Genomic DNA, 18,117 nt, shown 5'->3' on the forward strand with positions numbered 1-18,117 from the left:
TCTAACTCTTGATTCTTGACCTGCATACAGGTTTCTCAGGAGGCAGGTAAGGTGATCTGGTATTCCCATCTCTTTAAGAATTTTTCACAGTTTGTTGTGATACAGTCAAAGGCTTTAGTGTAGTCAATGAAGCAGAAGTAGATCTTTTTCTGGAATTCTCTTGCTTTTTCTCTGATCCAGTGAATGTTGGCAATTTGATCTCTTGTTCCTGTGCCTTTTCCAAATCCAGCTTGTACATCTGGAGGTTCTCAGTTCACATTCTGTAGAAGCCTACCTTGGAAGATTTTGAGCATGACCTTGCTAGCATGCGAAATGAGTGCAGTTGTAAGATAATGTGAACATTCTTTGGCATTGCCCTTCTTGGGAACTGGAATGAAAACTGACCTTTTCCAATCCTGTGGCCACTGCTGAGTTTTCCAAATTTGCTAGCATATTGAGTGCAACACTTTAACGGCATCATCTTTTAGGATTTGAAATAGCTTTCTGGCCTTACCAAGGTCCAAATGGCAATCCCTCTAGTGCTCTTAAGAGAACTAAGAAGAAGGCAAACCTTGTAGGTTGAGCCATCAATGTTAACAAAGGAGAAAGAAAATATAAGAGGGAATCCAGGAGCAGTGGCTGCTAATTCTAATTTTATAGGAAGTGGCCAGAAAGCACATTCAAAGAACCAAGGACTGAGGCCTCACATTTTCAGACAGAGTTAGGGGAAGAAATTGAATTGGCTGGAAAAGTCAAGGTCCCGAATTCTAATAATTGAATAAAAAACACATGAAAAAAATAACACATAAGCCTGAAGACAAAAAATTAGAAAACTTGTGTAAAATAATTAGAAAATCACTTGAGGAGCAGTAAAAATGAATATTGCCTCTTAAAAATCTCATTTATGCAAACAAATAGCCTATACATTAGGGATTATTATCATTATCATCCTTCAAATTAGAAAACTGATTTTTAGAAAGTTCCAAAGCCTTGCCTAAGATTCTTTGCTTATAAATATTAGAGCCCAGAATTTAAATCAAGGTTTTTTGACAGTAAAGGTCAATCTTTCATGTATGTGTAAGTTTTTTAATACAGTAAAAACACAACATGAGATCTACTCTTTAACAGAGTAAGTGTATAATATTGTTAACTACAGACAAAAATTTATACAGAAATCTCGATAACTTATTCATCTTCCATTAGTTAAACTTTATACCCATTCATTACCAATTTCTTTTTTCTCCAATTCTATTTCCTATTTCTCCATTCTGTTTGTTCTTAGCAACCACTGTTCTATGAAAGTGAAAGTCACCCAATCATGTCCAACTCTTCGCAACCCCATGAACTATACAGCCCATGGAATTCTCCAGACCAGAATACTGGAGTGAGTAGCCTTTCCCTTCTCCAGGGGATCTTCCCAATCCAGGGATTGAACCCAGGTCTCTTGCACTGCAGGCAGATTTCTTACCAGCTGAGCCACAAGAGAAGCCCAAGAATACTGAAGTGGGTAGCCTACCCTTTCTTCAGCAGATCTTTCCAACTCAGGAATCAAACTAGGGTCTCCTGCATTGCAGGCAGATTCTTTACCTACTGAGCTATCAGGAAAGCTATGAGTTTGACTATATTACATACCTCATTTAAGTGGAGTTCACTAACTTGTCTATTTCATTTAGCATAATATCCTCAAGATTCATCAGTGCTATTGCATGTTACTGGATTTCCTATTTTAAGGATGAATATTATTCCATTTGATGTAAGTACTACATTTTGTTTATTCATTTATTTGTTGATGGACATTTAGGTTATTTCTACATCTCAGCTACTGTGAATAGTTATGAAATTAACAATGGGAGTGCTAATATCTCTTCAGGATCCTGATTTCAATTCTTTTGGATAAATATCCAAAAGTGGGGTGGCTGGATCATATGGTAGTTCTATGTTTAATATTTTGAGGAATGAGTTGCCATTCCCTTCTCCAGCGGATCTCCCTGACCCAGGGATTGAAAGGAAATGGCTACTGACTCCAGTATTCTTGCCTGGAGAATTCCATGGACTGAGGAGCCTGGCAGGGTACAGTCCATGGAGTTGCAAAGAGTTAGACACAAGTGGAAAACTAACAAAGGGGCTTCTCTGATGGCTCAGATGATAAAGAATCTGCCTGCAATACAGGAGACCAGGGTTTGATCCCTGGGTCAGGAAGATTCCCCTGGAAAAGGGAATGGCTACCCACTTCAGTATTCTTGCCTAGGGAATTCCATGGACAGAGGAGCCTGGCGGGCTACAGTCCATGGGGTTGCAAAGAGTCAGAGACGACTGAGAGACTAACACTTTTCTTTGGTAAGAGCCATCAAACCAAATGTGAGGTGATAGATCATTGCAGTTTTGTTGTGCATTTCTCTCATGTAAGTGATATTAAGTGTCTTTCCATATATGTACTGGCTATTTCTATGTCTTCTTTAGGGACATGTCTATTCATTCTTTAGCTCATTTTTTAATTGGACTTTTTGGTTCTTTTGCCACTGAGTTGTAAGTGTTTTTTATGTACAATAAGTTTCCAACATCTGAACCTTCAAGTTGTGAACTTTCAATGATGTGAACATGCATTTGCATGTCTAATCATGTAAGTTAGTTCATGTGTCTGGCACTTTCACAAATGTGAAAGTGGCTGTGCTTTTGTGTACTTTACTATACAGTACTATATGGAGTGCAGAAGTACAGTATCTTTATTTCAAGCTAGATCTGCAAGAGGATGACTTCACTGAACTCCCCTCTGTGCAACAGGACAATCTTACTAATGAAGACCTGATGGCATTGGAGGCCCAGAGATAGGATAAATAAGAGACAAGAAGTAGTAGTAACTAAAGAATCAAAGAGATTCATGACATGGGAAATGGTAAAGTTATTGTCTTCATTTAAGGAGGCACTGTTAGTTCTTGCAGCACAGGACCCAAACGAAGAACAGTACACAAAGGCTACAGCAGCCATCTAGTGCTACCAAGTCATCTGTGATGGGAAAAAAAAAAAAAAAAAGAGCTATCACCCAGACATCATTGGATTATTTTTTTCAAGACTGCAAATAGAATTGAACCCAGCAAGGAACCAGAACCTGTGCCATCAACGTCAGGCATAAATGTAATTGCAGCTTGCCCTTCGTCTCCTATTGCTGATGATCCTTCAGTTCTACCATCTCCCACCTCCTTTCCCTTCTCCAGTCAGTAACTCTTCTTGCCTATTCACTTGATGCTAGCTCTTCTACTATACTATTGTATTTTTCAATATACTGTATTGTAAGATTAAAAATTTTCATTTGCTTCTTTATGTATTATTTGTGTGAAAAGTATTACAAATGTATTACAGTATAACACTATATAGCTGATTATGTTAGTTAGGTACCTAGGCTAACTCTGTTGGACTTACAAACAAATTGGACTATGCACAAGCTCTTGGAATGGAACTTATTAATATGTAGGAGACTTACTGTTTTGGAAAGTAACCCCTTATCTAACAGAAGATTTGCAAATATTTTCTCCCATTCTGAAGGTTGCTCTTTCACTCTGTTGATTGTTTTTCTTTGCTGTGCACTTTTCTGAGTTTGATATAATCCCACTTGTTTATTTTTGATTTTGTGGCCTGTGCTTTTGGTGTTGCATTGACCAATATCATGGAAGTTTTCCATACGCTTTCCTACAGTAGTTTTAGAGTTTAGAATATTATGTTAAAGTCTTTAATTCATTTTGAGTTGATTTTTGTTTATGGTGTGAGATAGGGGACTGATTTCACCCTTTTGCACATAGATACCCAATTTTCTCTTCACCATTTGTTGAAGAGACTATCTTCATTGTGTATTCTTGGCATCCTTGTGGAAGGTCAGTTGACTGCACATGTATGGATTTATTTCTGGGCTCTTTAGTCTGTTTCATTGGCCTATATGTCTGTTTTTATGCCAATACTATTCCACTTTCATTACTGCAACATTATGGTTTGAAATCAGGAAGTGTGATGCCTTCAGCTTTGTTCTTCCTTCGCAAGATTGTCTTGGCTATTTGTGGCCCTTCATAATTACATCTGTATTTTAGAACTAGACAAGCTTTTAATTACTAAATTGCATTTTCTTTAAGGTTCAAGTCATGGGATTTGTGTGGCTGTAATAAGCATAGCATGATGAGGCTAAGTATCTGATGCATCTGATACTATTGTCCTAAAGGTTTTTGTCCTGTAGGTTTTTGCTTCTTGTTTTCTTTTTGTGAATATACTCCTACCTTTATACTTCTTTCTGCAGACATGTCTATGTTATTTGAAGAAGCTTAAAATTTTCTTTTCTGTTAGACAAATATAAAATACAATCATATACATTTGATATAAAGATTTTCAAAATATTAGAAACAAGTATACAGATTGAGATCTCATGCTCATTCATATTATTCTTACTAAGCTCTCTTCTTCCTTTTTCCTTTCCTTGCTTTCTCCATCTCCCACCCTCTCTCTCCTTCTCCTTGCCCAGTTTCCTTCTCTCTCTCTCTCTCTTTTGTTCTGGATCAAGGTGAGGGAAGGATTCAGTAGTGCTGACCTATTCTGAAGCATTCTTTTTTTAAGAGTGTGTCTCTGTGTCTCTAACGTATGAACATATCCATATATTTTCTTTTAAGAACCTGCACATCAAATGCCTTCTTGAAAAATTAAAGTACTTGAACTAAAGTCATTATTTTCCTTCATCAGAGAGAAAAGAAAGAAGCCTACAAATAACTTTTTCTTTATTTTCTGGTAGCCTGCCACAGATGAAGTTTACACTAATTAGAAACCTTCTGGAGGCATGAGAGCAGATTGAGCCTTCAGCCAGAAGTGCTTCCTGACAGGTGGTTCACCACAAAGCAGCATTACAATTACCTAACACACTGTTTGATTTGTGTAAACCTCATTACTACTCACATTATTTAATGAACTATGAGCATTCCTTCACTTCCCTGCAGATTGCAGTGCTCCATTTCCATTTCAATTCAGGAATGAAGATTGCATGGTTTAAACCCATTTGTATTTTCAAGGCAAATACTGCCTTGAATTTATAATTCTGAATTTGAACAGAAGTTTTAAAACATCTACCTAAAACCAATAATGAAACAGGCAGGCAAAGTTTGTTCATAATATTAACAATATTAAGATTTAACCTCTTAGGCTATATTTCCCCCATGAATAAAAGAGAAAAACTGATTTTTCCAAATATATGTGTATGTTCTGTGTGTGTTCCCATGTGTAGTGAGGTGGAAAATTAAAGCAATTATCCAGATAATTCAAGCCTCTAAGCACAAAATTGCCTCAATTCTTAAGTTTTCTGTGTATGTCTGCATAATCTATAAGTCCATTTAAGTGAAACCAAAATGTTGTATTTTTCTTTCTAAAAAGTATAAATTACTTTATATCTACCTTAGCCTAACAGCTCATGTTCTAATGGCTCATGAATTTTCTGTTCTGGAAACAGAACAAAAGGTTATTTACAGTTTCCCAAAGAAGTGATTCTAGTTAAAAGAATCTGAAAACAATAGATACAGTTTTCTATAATTTACTCTATTGAAATTGTTTTTTCTAGGTTGTCTATATATGCCTAGCGTTGTGTTACATTCTCATAATAAATAGACTCAAGATTTTTTATTGCTTGGTGCTAAAGTTCAATTAGCTTTCAAGTTGAACAAAATTTTACCCCAATGTATTTTTCAGGGCTTTATCACTATTATCTACTTCCAGAAGCTTCTATTCCTATCTAATGGCTTACTTAATACCTCCTAGACACACCCCTATTCTAGCAATGCCCTCCTAAAGGCATCCTCTATTTGTTTCTTCCCATGCTTACTCATCAGCACAAAAGCAACTGAGTCTAGTTTTGCCTGATTCAAGGACTGACTCTTCAACACTGTCCTTCTGCCTGACCTTCCAGATTCAGTAAAACACTCTCTGTAAGTCATGATGACCTAATCATGATGCAGTTACAAACTACCCATCCCAAATCCATGACATAACAAAAGTTGCTCACCTGTAGTTCATTTTCAATGTCAGCTTCTAGACAATGTGCTCATTCATTAGAGACACTCAGAAATTCGGCCAAATGGAAGCTTCCTCTATACCTGTATCTCCATTGACACAGGGGTGGGATAATTAAACTGTGATGAATCATGCAACAACTCTGTGGTAGATTAAAATGTCTGAGATTTTTTATTCCTAGTCTTTTTTATTATCATGGAGTTTCAGTTCAGTTCAGTCGCTCAGTCGTGTCCGACTCTTTGCGATCCCATGAACCGCAGCACGCCAGGTCTCCCTGTCCATCACCAACTCCTGGAGTCTACCCAAAACCCATGTCCATTGAGTCGGTGATGCCATCCAACCATCTCATCCTCTGTCGCCCCCTTCTCCTCCTGCCCTCAATCTTTCCCAGCATCAGGATATTTTCCAATGAGTCAGCTCTTCGCATCAGGTGGCCAAAGTATTGAAGTTTCAGCTTCAACATCAGTCCTTCCAATGAACACCCAGGACTGATCTCCTTTAGGATGGACTGGTTGGATCTCCTTGCAGTCCAAGGGACTCTCAAGAGTCTTCTCCAACACCACAGTTCAAAAGCATCAATTCTTCTGTGCTCAGCTTTCTTTATAGTCCAACTCTCATATCCATACATGACCACTGGAAAAACCATAGCCTTGACTAGACAAACCTTTGTTCACAAAGTAATGTCTCTGCTTTTCAATATGCTGTCTAGGTTGGTCATAACTTTCTTTCCAAGGAGTAAGCATCTTTTAATTTCATGGAGTTTAATCTCTGTCATATAAATCTGGCTTTGTTTTAGTGACCTGCCTGATACATAGACCATGGTAAAAGTGACAATGTGTGAGTTCCAAGTCTAGGTTACAAGATACCCTGAAGTTTAATGTTTTAGGGAACTCTGAGGTACCATCCTTTCAGCCATCCCTACCAAGGAGCCAGACAGGTAAATGAAGTTACTCTGCACTCTTCAGACCAGATCTAGAGTTGCCAACTAAAAACTACTAACTGATCTCAGGGTTCCCCTGTTGGTTCAGTGGTAAACTCACCTGCCAATGCAGGAACCACAGGAGAGGCCGGTTCAATTCCTGGGTTGACAAGATCCCCTGGAGAAGGAAATGACAACCCACTCCAGTATTCTTGCTTGGGAAATCCACAGGCAGGCTATAGTCCATGGGGTCTCAAAAGAGTCAGAAACAACTTAGCAACTAAGCACACACAGCTGATCTCAGGCAACTTGACACTGAGCAGAAGAATCTACCAGTTCACCTTGGTTTTAGTTTCTAACCTAGAAATTAGGAGTTATAATACCATGTGTGAAGGTGTTATATTTGGGGTGGCTTATTACACAGCAAACATAAGCAGGCAAACTATTTTAAAGCTTTCACTCAGTGACAAATGTTTCTTCTCATGACTAATTAGCCAAAGAAATGCCCAAATGCACAGAATATTACCAAATTCAATAACTATAACACTGGTGATTATAATAAATACTACCTTTTTTGAAAGCAATATCTTTTGCTCCTGAATCTTTTAGAAATGATTTAACTGGCAATTATTCATGTGCTTCTGTTTATATATTTTCTATTTTGAATTGCTATTTTAATATTTTCCTTTAACATTTTCTTATTGATTAGTTGTAGAGTGTGTTCTAATCCTTGAAACATAAACATACCAGAAAAAAATGAAAAAGAAAAGACAAATAGAGTAGCAGTATGAGTCAAACCAACAAGGCAGGGATGGCCGCTGTGGGTCAGTGTAATAGTGAGTAGATTTAGAAGAGAAATTGAAAATTAGAAACATTAGAGAAAAGTTCAGACAAAGTAGGCTGGCATTAAGTGGTAATAGAACTGAAAAAGCAGACAGAGGGTTTTGTGTACATTTGATGCCATATGCATTTCAATAATGATTAGAAGATATAATGAATATGAATTTGAAGCACAGCTTTCTTTGGCAAAGATGTACAGTTTTCACTGAGTCTGAAAAGGCTATAACTAAAGAGAGCTGCCAGGATATGTTTTGTGAGTTGTATGTTACAGATGAAGGAAGGCAGAATGTCACCATAAAATATGCCTCTGTGATATAAATATTATCTTGAGCTGAAGGTAATTAAGAAGCAGCAAGCCCAGGAAAAGTTTCCCATTTTAAAAATGCCTAAAGGCAGGAACATAAATTCTCCTTATACTGTATAGACTCTTAGCCTAAAGACTGTACCAGGATAATCTGCAAACAAAATGTATTCCATTAGTTTATTTTCATGTATTTTGCTTTCCATAGTATTGCTTGGAAGCCTAAAACTACTTTCCTTTATCCTGTGTCTACATTGACTGTTCTGTGTTGAAGATGCTATATAAGCACAGTTCTAAACTACCACTCTAAATTTCTTTTAGGTTCTCCCATGTCATACATTGGAGAAGGAAATGGCAACCCACTCCAGTGTTCTTCCAAGAAAATCCCTTGAACAGAGGAGCTTGGTGGGCTACAGTCCACAGGGTCACAAAAGAGTCGGATATGCTTAGTGACTAAATAACATGTCATATATACCATATGCATTAATAAAAAGATTTTCTCTTCTTAATCTTCTTGTTAAAGAGCCCAGCTGAAAAGCTGAGTAGAGCTAAAGTGTTGCCTTAACTATACAGACAATATTAATAGTGATGGTTAACAGAAAGAAAAATGGTAATATGAAAAAAATTTCAAGATGTCAGGAGTCTATGAAGCTTGTAAGACTTCTAAATAAATACAAGTTACCGTGGCTGGGAAACTTGAAGGATAAATTTCACTGCTACAATAAAATGGAAGAGTTTAAAAGGCAAGTTGAATTAGAAAGTGAAAGCAATTTGTATATTTAACTTACATGAATTTGGGTACTTGTTCTAAGACAAGTAAATTAAAATAAAAAATAGAAAATATTCAGGGAAAAATGAAAGCATGAAATCTTGAAAAATTCAAAAGTACTTATTTTTCCTAGAGTTCATGTACATTCTTAGTCTCCAGTTAAACAGTTTATTAATACTAATGTTCATCATTTGAAAAAATAACATTAGAAATTCAATTCTCAGGGACTAAAAGAAAATAATAACCAACAATTTACTACATAACTGTCAAATATATCCTCTCTGATTATCTACACACAATAAAAACTACACACAATAAACACAATGAAAACTTACACACAATAAAAATACTTAACAACATCCTAAATCACAAAGGTACAAAGCTGCAAATGCTTATGATATATGTGGTATGATGAAGGATGCATGTATATGTGCATGCTAAGTCACTTCAGTCGTGTCTGACTCTGCAAACCCATGGACTGTAGCCTGCCAGGCTCCTCTCTCTATGTGATTCTACAGGCAAGAATACTGGAGTGAGTTGCCGTTTCCTTCTTCAGAGGATCTTCCCAACCCAGGGATTGAACCAGCATCTCTTCTATCTCCTGCATTGGCAGGCAGGTTCTTTATCACTACAATCATCCCAAAAGCCCCCATGATGAAAGATAAACAGTCTTAGATTCTGTTTAAATCCCACTGAATTAGATGAAAAAAGACATAAAGGTGGTCACTTGGAATAAAGTCTTTAAGAATCTGCCAGTGCAACATTCTATTATTCCGTGCCTAATTTTTGGTGAGCCTGTGCAAGAAGTTAGGTATATGTAAGTTTTTAAATGAATAAGGAAAATTGTATCTGGTAACTGAGGGCAAAGATCACACAGGTTCAAATAATTGAAAATGTTCACAAGCTACACTCACATTAGGCTCTTATCAAAATGTAAATAAAACAACACAGCAAGAGACAAAAAGTACAGCCAAGAACTGAGGTTGTAGGGGTGGTGTCTGAGAGACAACCAAGTCCAAGCTCTGCATCATTCTTTTCATTCACCTACGATCACCCTAAGTCTCAAGGCTGTTTCTGGATTGCTTAGTGTCCAGTGTCTTCTATTCCCATCCAGTCATGTACCCAACAAGTCGGGCTGCCTTATTTTTCACATCATGAAATTTTCTATGTCATTATATATTTTTCAACGGCATGGTTTTTTAAAATAGTGATGTAGCATTTCATCAAATGTATATACTTTCATTTAAAACATTGTTAAAAATGTAGACGGTTTCTGGGTTTTTTGTTTTTTTTTTTTTTACTGATCCTTGGTAATTTTTGTCATTATTTTTAACAATTCTTATACAACATGCTTAATCCTACAATTTAAAAGAAAAAAAAATGCTAGGTGAAAGCCATCCACAAAGTTTCCCTGAATACTGTACAGGGGGATTTTATTATTTAGCCAGTTAGAAATTCGTCCTCCCTCCCTTATCTTGACCAAGAGTCAAAACCATGTTTTCAGGAGTCCTCAGAGATAAGGACAGAATTGTCATACTCCAGTTGCAAAAATACCTCTATCCTACATACTGGGATAATTAGAAAAAAATCCTAGGTGACTGTGTTTTTTTATAATAACTTTTAAAATTAACTTTACAAATGTACATATTCTTTGAATAATGACACACTGAAATTGTTTCTGTTTATGGAAATTTAATACCTGAAAAACTGAAATGACATGAACTAAACTGAATTTTTCCATAAGATCTGTAAATAGTCTCATATTTATAGAAAATTCCATTTCCTTTCATGTGTGAAATAAAGCTTTTCAATTGCATTTTAGGATAAAATAATGAAAACATGTAAAACTAATGAAAATTTCAGAGCATTGGAAGAATATATGCTTTGTTTTCTAAGAATATGATGATTTAAAATATGTCTTGCAGGTAGACCTTGGGGAAAATTATGTACGCTAAGTTTGCCCCTGGTGGTGTAACTTTTCCATTTATCATCTTTTCTTTTCTGTACCGGCCTTATTCAGTATTATCTCCCCTAGATTCCAAACTTAATAACTGGAAAGAATAAACTAAAAGTTTGCCAGTAATTTCTTTCTCACCTGATTACTGAAGGAACTTTCCCAAGGGAAGAAAAGAAAGCAGGTGACCCAGGACCCAGACATAGTCTTTCCCATGGTCTTCAGGGAAAATAAGTAACATTAACAATCTTCACAAGGAAAAGCTATTTCTATAGAATGTTCTCAAAAGATGCTCACTTATGATAAAAGGACACCCAGAATCTGTGGATTTTTTAGGCATGGTTCTTTAAAGAATGCCACATAAGCTATACAACTCTTTGGGGATAAAAATGAGTTGTCTACTTTGGGCCATAGAGCAGTCTGTCTGACAGGAGAAAGGACAGGTGTGTGTGGGGGGGGTGTGTTTCTATGTGTCTATGTCATGGATCTTCCTATACTTTGTATGAACCTCTTATTTTCCTAGGATCCCAGATCCTCTAATCTGTGAGTCTGATACAGCAAACTAATCCACTGTAACAGCTCTCTAACTCATGATATTATGCACTTTCTTATGGCTAACATAATTATCCTAAGGGATACTTGTATCTGGAAAGATGATAAATGCTTTAAATATGTAACTTATTTTTAATTCTAGAATGCCATTCATTTCCAAAGATAGCATAATAGGTACATTAAGCAAAAAGCCTTCTGGGTTTTCATTTATTTTTTTCTATTTTATTTCAATAAGAAGATCTGAGTTACCTACTCTTTTGATTATTGATTTTACTTTCCTCTCTGACTTGTGACCCTGCATTGTTTTCCTTTGCAATTTTCCAGGCTTCATCATCACTATAGGAATCACCACTATCTTTTTAAATAGAACTTGTGTATACAGTGTCAAATATTTCCTATGTTTCATATTATCTAAATTAAATTCTCTTTAGGGTCAGGTCATATCTAATATTCCTTTATACTAAGCACAATGATAGGCCAATAACATATTCACATTATAAATATGAATAAAAATGATAAAAAATGAAACTAGTTTTAGGAGTGCAGTTCTAACTATGCTTCACATTCTTTATAATAATATTGGCATCTATTCATAGCCATATATGATAAGGGCCATCATTTCTGTGTATAGGGAGTATGAATAACCCAACACCAAAATAAATACACAGAGAATGTAATTTTTAATGTATATTGAAATATAATATAAAATGAATTGTTTGCAAAATATGTAGAATGTAATGAAGCAGGCAAAGGGAGCCCTTTGAAAGTTAATAAAAACTTAATGGCACTGAAAGCTATTTTTCAAAGACACAAAAATCCTGCAGGAGAGGTGTAACTGGAGTTAAATTTGTAAATGTTAAAAATGTTTGTTATAAATGTATAATTATGCATCCAGGAGGGAAAAACTACAAGAAGTTAAACAACTGATAAAATAATCTTTTTTTGAATGAGGTATATTAATATGAACAAAGTATATAGTAAATACTCATGAATCTTTTATTAAAATGAAAGAATAACATACATATAGAAGAAATTATTTCAATATTTAATCATTACAATGTAGATAGGAAAGTTTGAAAATGACTTGGGGTAGGAACCCATAAAAGGTGTAGGAAAATAACTATAATTAATACTAATAAGAAAGCTTCAATTTATTAAATTCTCTTCCTAAACTTTAAGAATTAAAAAGTATATTAAAATGATGTAGTGAAAGAAAGTGACTTCCAGAATATGCTATTAACAATTATAATCATTTCAATGTTTTAAAGCTATAGGTACATAATCATGATTAATATTTAAGGTGGTTTTCTTGAGGCAACTCATTAAGCTTCATAAAAAAGACTAAATTACACTTCATATCATGGTCAGAAAGTTAACTAGTAACATATAAAAATGTTTTCAGAAAAGTTTTAAATAAAATGAGTTTATACTGGCCAATTTATTCTAGTTAACTTTTAAGTTCAAACATTTGAACATAAAGGGAAAAATTCAACATGGCCCAAGACCATACAGAACATAAATAAAGTGAAAATTACTTAACTGGGATGTTTAAAATTCTAAGATACAAGTTATCATTTCTTTAAACTATAACACTTACTGATACTAAAATCTGAGATGCAGAAAGTGGCAATACGTGATGGGACCTACACTGCCTTACAAAATGTGATGGCTTTATATTATGTTCAGAAATTCACTGACATACCTTCCTTCAAAAGTTTAAGCCTAGTTCCTGTCCTTTTGAATGTAGGTCAGATTTAGTGACTAGCAGCTATTGAACAGAATATGGAAGAAGTAAAACTATGTGACTTTTAAGATTAGTTAATAATATACATATAATTTTACTTGGTTCTAGTTCTCTGATGGAATGCTGCCGTGTCATGAGAACACTCAAGAAGCCTATAGAAAGAGCCTTATTGTAAGGAAATGAAGCCTCCCACTAACAACCAGCATCAACTTGTCAGCCATGTGAGTGAGCCATTTTGGTAAAAAATGTTCTGGTCCCAGTCAAGCTTTCAGATGACTCCAGCTTTTGTCTATACCTTGACTGTAATCTCACTCTCACAGAAAGCTTTCAGCCAGAACCACTCAGCCAAGTACCCCTGAATTCCTGTCCTGTAGAAATGGTAGGGATAATATATATATTTTTTCCTCTTATTTAATCAGTGGCTATGTTCAGTTCAGTTGCTCAGTAGTGTCCAACTCTTTGAGACCCCATGGACTGTAGCACACCATGCTTCCCTGCCTATCACCACTCCCGGAGCTTATTCAAACTCATGTCCATCGAGTCAGTGATATCATCCAAACATCTCATCCTCTGTCGTCGCCTTCTCCTGCCTTCAATCTTTCCCGGCATTAGGGTCTTTTCCAGGTAGTCAGTTCTTTGCATCAAGTGGCCAAACTATTGGAGTTTTAGCTTTAGCATCAGTCCTTCCAATGAATATTTAAGACTGATTTCCTTTAGGATCCACTGGTTTGATCTCCTTGCAGGCCAAGGGACTCTTAAGAGTCATCTCTAACACCACAGTTCAAAAACATCAATTCTTCAGCACTCAGCTTTCTTTATAGTCCAACGCTGACATCCATACATGAATACTGCCAAAACCATAATTTTCACTAGATGGACCTTTGTTGGAAAAATAATATCTCTACTTTTTAATATGCTGTCTAGGTTGATCATAGCTTTTCTTCCAAGGAGCAAGCATCTTTTAATTTCATGGCTGCAGTCACCATCTGCAGGGATTTTGGAGCCCCAAAAGAGTCCCTCACTGTTTCCACTGTTTCCCCATCTATTTGCCATGAAGTGATGGGACCAGATGCCATGATCTTAGTTTTCTGAATGTTGAGTTTTAAGCCAACTTTTTCACTCTCCTCTTTCACTTTCATCAAGAGGCTCTTTAGTTCTTCTTCACTTTCTGCCATAAGGGTGGTGTCATCTGCATATCTGAGGTTATTGATATTTCTCCCACCAATCTTGATTTCAGCTTGTGCTTCATTCAGCCCGGCATTTCACATGATGTACTCTGTATATAAGTTAAATAAGCAGGGTGACAATATAGAACTCTGACGTCTTCCTTTACCTATTTGGAACCAGTCTCTTGTTCCATGTCCAATTTTAACTGTTGCTTCTTGAACTTTCTTGCTTTAGTGACGATTAATATGAATTCTCTTTATGGAATTCCAATTTCAAACAAAGATATAGTTTTATTTGTATAATACTATAATATTTTTGTGTAGTTTACATATAGTTTGCATTTTTAATGAAATGACAATAGCTTTTTTATTTTCCTGCTTAGCTATAATCCTCACACTTTGGAAATTAACAATATGTTTCATAATAATTAATACACATCATTAACTCTTTCTAATATTATCATACAAAGATACAGCAGTATACCACATTGTATAAAAGAGTTTTTACTTCAAAGCTGGATGCACTATTGGGTTGGCCAAAGTGCCAATAGAAGACATTTTTAATTTTCACCAAAAACTTTATTGAACAACATATTCACCATTTTGTTTCCCTACTTTCTGCCATTTTTCAGGCAACTTCATAATTCCACTAACCCAAAACTTTTTATCTTTTTAAGCCAAGAACTATTTCACATGCCTTTTACAATATTCCAGGGAATTGGAAATTTTTCCATTAAGGAAATTTTGTAAAGACAGAAATAAATGCACATCTGAAAGTGCAATGTCTGGTTAAAATCATGAATGAATCAAAATTTCCCAGCCAAGCTGTAACAGTTTTTGCCTCGTTATCAAAGAAATGTGGTTTTGCATTATACTGATGGAAGATTATGCATGTTACATTGACTGATTCGGACACTTTTTTGTCAAGCGTTGCTTTCAGTTGGTCTAATTAGGAGAAGTACTTGTTGGGATTAATCATTTGGTTTTCTATACGGAGCTCAAAATAGAGGACTCCCTTCCAATCTCACCATATACATAACATCACTTTCTCTGGATGAAGATCAGCCTTTGGTGTCTCCTGTGATAGTTCATTTTGCTTGCCCCATGATCTCTTTCACTTCACATTGCCCATCACGATTTGTTTTAAAAACATTTATGCTACGTTTAAATAGAGAATCACATGCAGAAATATGGTCAAGAAGATTCTTTTTTTAATTTTTTTTTCACTTATGTGGAAACCAAACAACAAAGCTCTTAATATAACCAAGCTGGTATAAATGCTTTTCAACACTAGATTTGGATATTTTGAGTATGTCAGCTATCTCACATGTGGTATAATATTGATTGTTCTCAATTAATGTCTTAAGTTGAGTGCTATAAACTTCAACTGGTCTACCTAACTACGGAGCATCATTCAGTGAGACTTTGAAAACCACTTTTGACACGTTCAATCAGTCACAGCACCTTCTCTTTACACTGCATAATTTGTGTGTGTGTGTGTGTGTTTCAGTAGTATTTTTACATTTCTTTAAGTAACAAAGCATAATATGCTGAAAATGTTGTTTTTTTATTCCCTCTTTAATAATAAAATAGCTATACAAAAGTTCACTAATTTTGTTAAGTTTTTTTTAATGTATGTTAATATGACAGCTGTCACAATACAGTCTAACAAAATTGTTTTGAATCAAGTTAAAGACAGCTAGGCACTACTAGATTCATCTTACAGAAAAAAAAAATGAATGAATTTTTTGGCCAACCCAATACATGTAATTACAAATATTTCATTCTTTCACTCTAGTCACTGGTGATCATTATATATTGTGATGTATCTTCAGAATATCTTAAACTTTCTATTTTTGGGCAAGAAGTCAACCTAGATTTGAAAATGTTAGCAAAAGATATGTTATACCCCCTTCCTATTATACATGAGGAAGCTGACAGAGACTACACCTCTAGTAGGCTGAAAAACGTCTCCCAAGTTGTCTATGTCTTAATTCTCAGAACCTGTAAGTACAGTATATTAGGTTGTGGGCTTCCCAGGTCACTCAGATGGTAAAGAATCTGCCTGCAATACAGGAGACTGAGTTCAATCCTTGGGTCAGGAAGATCCCCTGGGGAAGGGAATGGTAACCCACTACAGTATTCTTGCCTGGAAAATTCCAAGGACAGAGGAGTCTAGCGGGCGACAGCCCATCAGGTTGCAAAGAGCCAGTCACTACTGAGTTGCTAACACTTTCACTTTCATATTAGTTTCCATGACAACAGGGACTTTGCAGATGCAATTAAATTAAGGATCTTAAAATGATGAAATTATTCTGGATTTCTTGGATGAGCCCAATGTGATCAGAAAGGTTTTTGTAAGAGGGAGATCAGAGAGTTAGAGTCAGAGAAGGCAAGGTGACTAGGGAAGCAAAGAGAGATACGGATACTGGAGGATGGAAGTTAAAGAGATCTGAAGATGTTTCTCATGGTCTTGAAGATGGATGAAGGAGCAACAAGCTAAGGAATAAAGATGCCCTCTAGAAGCTGGAAAAGGTAAGAAAACAGAATCCCCCTTAGAACATCCAGAAGGACTACAGGCTTACTGACACCTTAATTTTAGGACTCCACAGACACCTAGAAGAGTAAGATAATAAATTCACATATCTTTGAGTCACTAAATGTGTGGTGATTTTTTATACCAGCATCAGGAAATTAACATACGACTTCTCAAAATTCTTATATACAGATAGTCCAGTCTGGACCTCTACTGTAATTCCCCTGCATTTCAAAATTTCACCCCTAATCCTAAAGCACTGAAAGGTCACTATAACTGGAAATCAAACTATTAGTTGTATCAGCAAAGAGCAACATACAAAATCCTAACAAAGTGGAAAAGTAAAACCATGACATAAAATTAAAGACTTTATTTAATTTTTTTATTAATTAATTTATTTTAGTTGAGGGCTAATTACTTTACAATATTGTAGTGGTTTTTGGCATGCATTGATATGAATCAGCCATGGGTTTACATGCGTTCCCCATCCTGAACCCCCCTCCCACATCCCTCCCCATCCCATCCCTCTGGGTCATCCCAGTGCACAGCCCTGAGAACTTGTCTCATGCATCGAACCTGGACTGGCAATCTGTTTCATATATGATTATATACATGTTTCAATGTTATTCTCTTATATCATCCCACCCTCGCCTTCTCCCACAGAATCCAAAAGACTGTTTTATACATCTGTGTCTCTTTTTCTGTCTCGCATATAGGGTTATCGTTATCATCCTTCTAAATTCCATATATATGCGTTAGTATACTGTATTGGTGTTTTTCTTTCTGGTTTACTTCACTCTGTATAATGGGCTCCAGTTTCATCCTCCTCATTAGAACTGATTCAAATGTATTCTTTTTAATGGCTGAATAATGTTCCATTGTGTATATGTACTACAGCTTCCTTATCCATTCGTCTGTTGATTGACATCTAGGTTGCTTCCATGTCCTGGTTATTATAAACAGTGCTGCGATGAACATTGGGGTGCACGTGTCTCTTTCAATTCTGGTTTCCTCAGTGTGTATGCCCAGCAGTGGGATTGCTGGGTCATATGGCAGTTCTATTTCCAGTTTTTTAAGGAATCTCCACAGTGTTCTCCATAGTGGCTGTACTAGTTTGCATTCCCACCAACAGTGTAAGAGGGTTCCCTTTTCTCCACACCCTCTCCAGCATTTATTGCTTGTAGACTTTTGGATAGCAGCCATTCTGACAGGTGTGAAATGGTACCTCATTGTGGTTTTGATTTGCATTTCTCTAATAATGAGTGATGTTGAGCATCTTTTCATGTGTTTGTTAGCCATTTGTATGTCTTCTTTAGAGAAGTGTCTA

At 35.9% G+C, this 18,117-nt stretch overlaps 1 long non-coding RNA gene across 1 annotated transcript; it reads left to right on the forward strand.

Moving 5' to 3' along the window:
* The first annotated feature begins 1,347 nt into the window (after positions 1 to 1,347).
* LOC145539259 (uncharacterized) lies at positions 1,348 to 15,862 on the forward strand. Its single transcript, XR_014077675.1, has 2 exons — positions 1,348 to 1,732; positions 13,197 to 15,862. It is a non-coding gene; the product is annotated as an uncharacterized LOC145539259 (long non-coding RNA).
* The last annotated feature ends 2,255 nt before the right edge of the window (positions 15,863 to 18,117 follow it).

The sequence above is a fragment of the Giraffa tippelskirchi genome, chromosome 2 (genome assembly GCF_054371585.1).
Source record: "Giraffa tippelskirchi isolate mGirTip1 chromosome 2, T2T-mGirTip1v1.2.pri, whole genome shotgun sequence".
Taxonomy (NCBI): domain Eukaryota; kingdom Metazoa; phylum Chordata; class Mammalia; order Artiodactyla; family Giraffidae; genus Giraffa; species Giraffa tippelskirchi.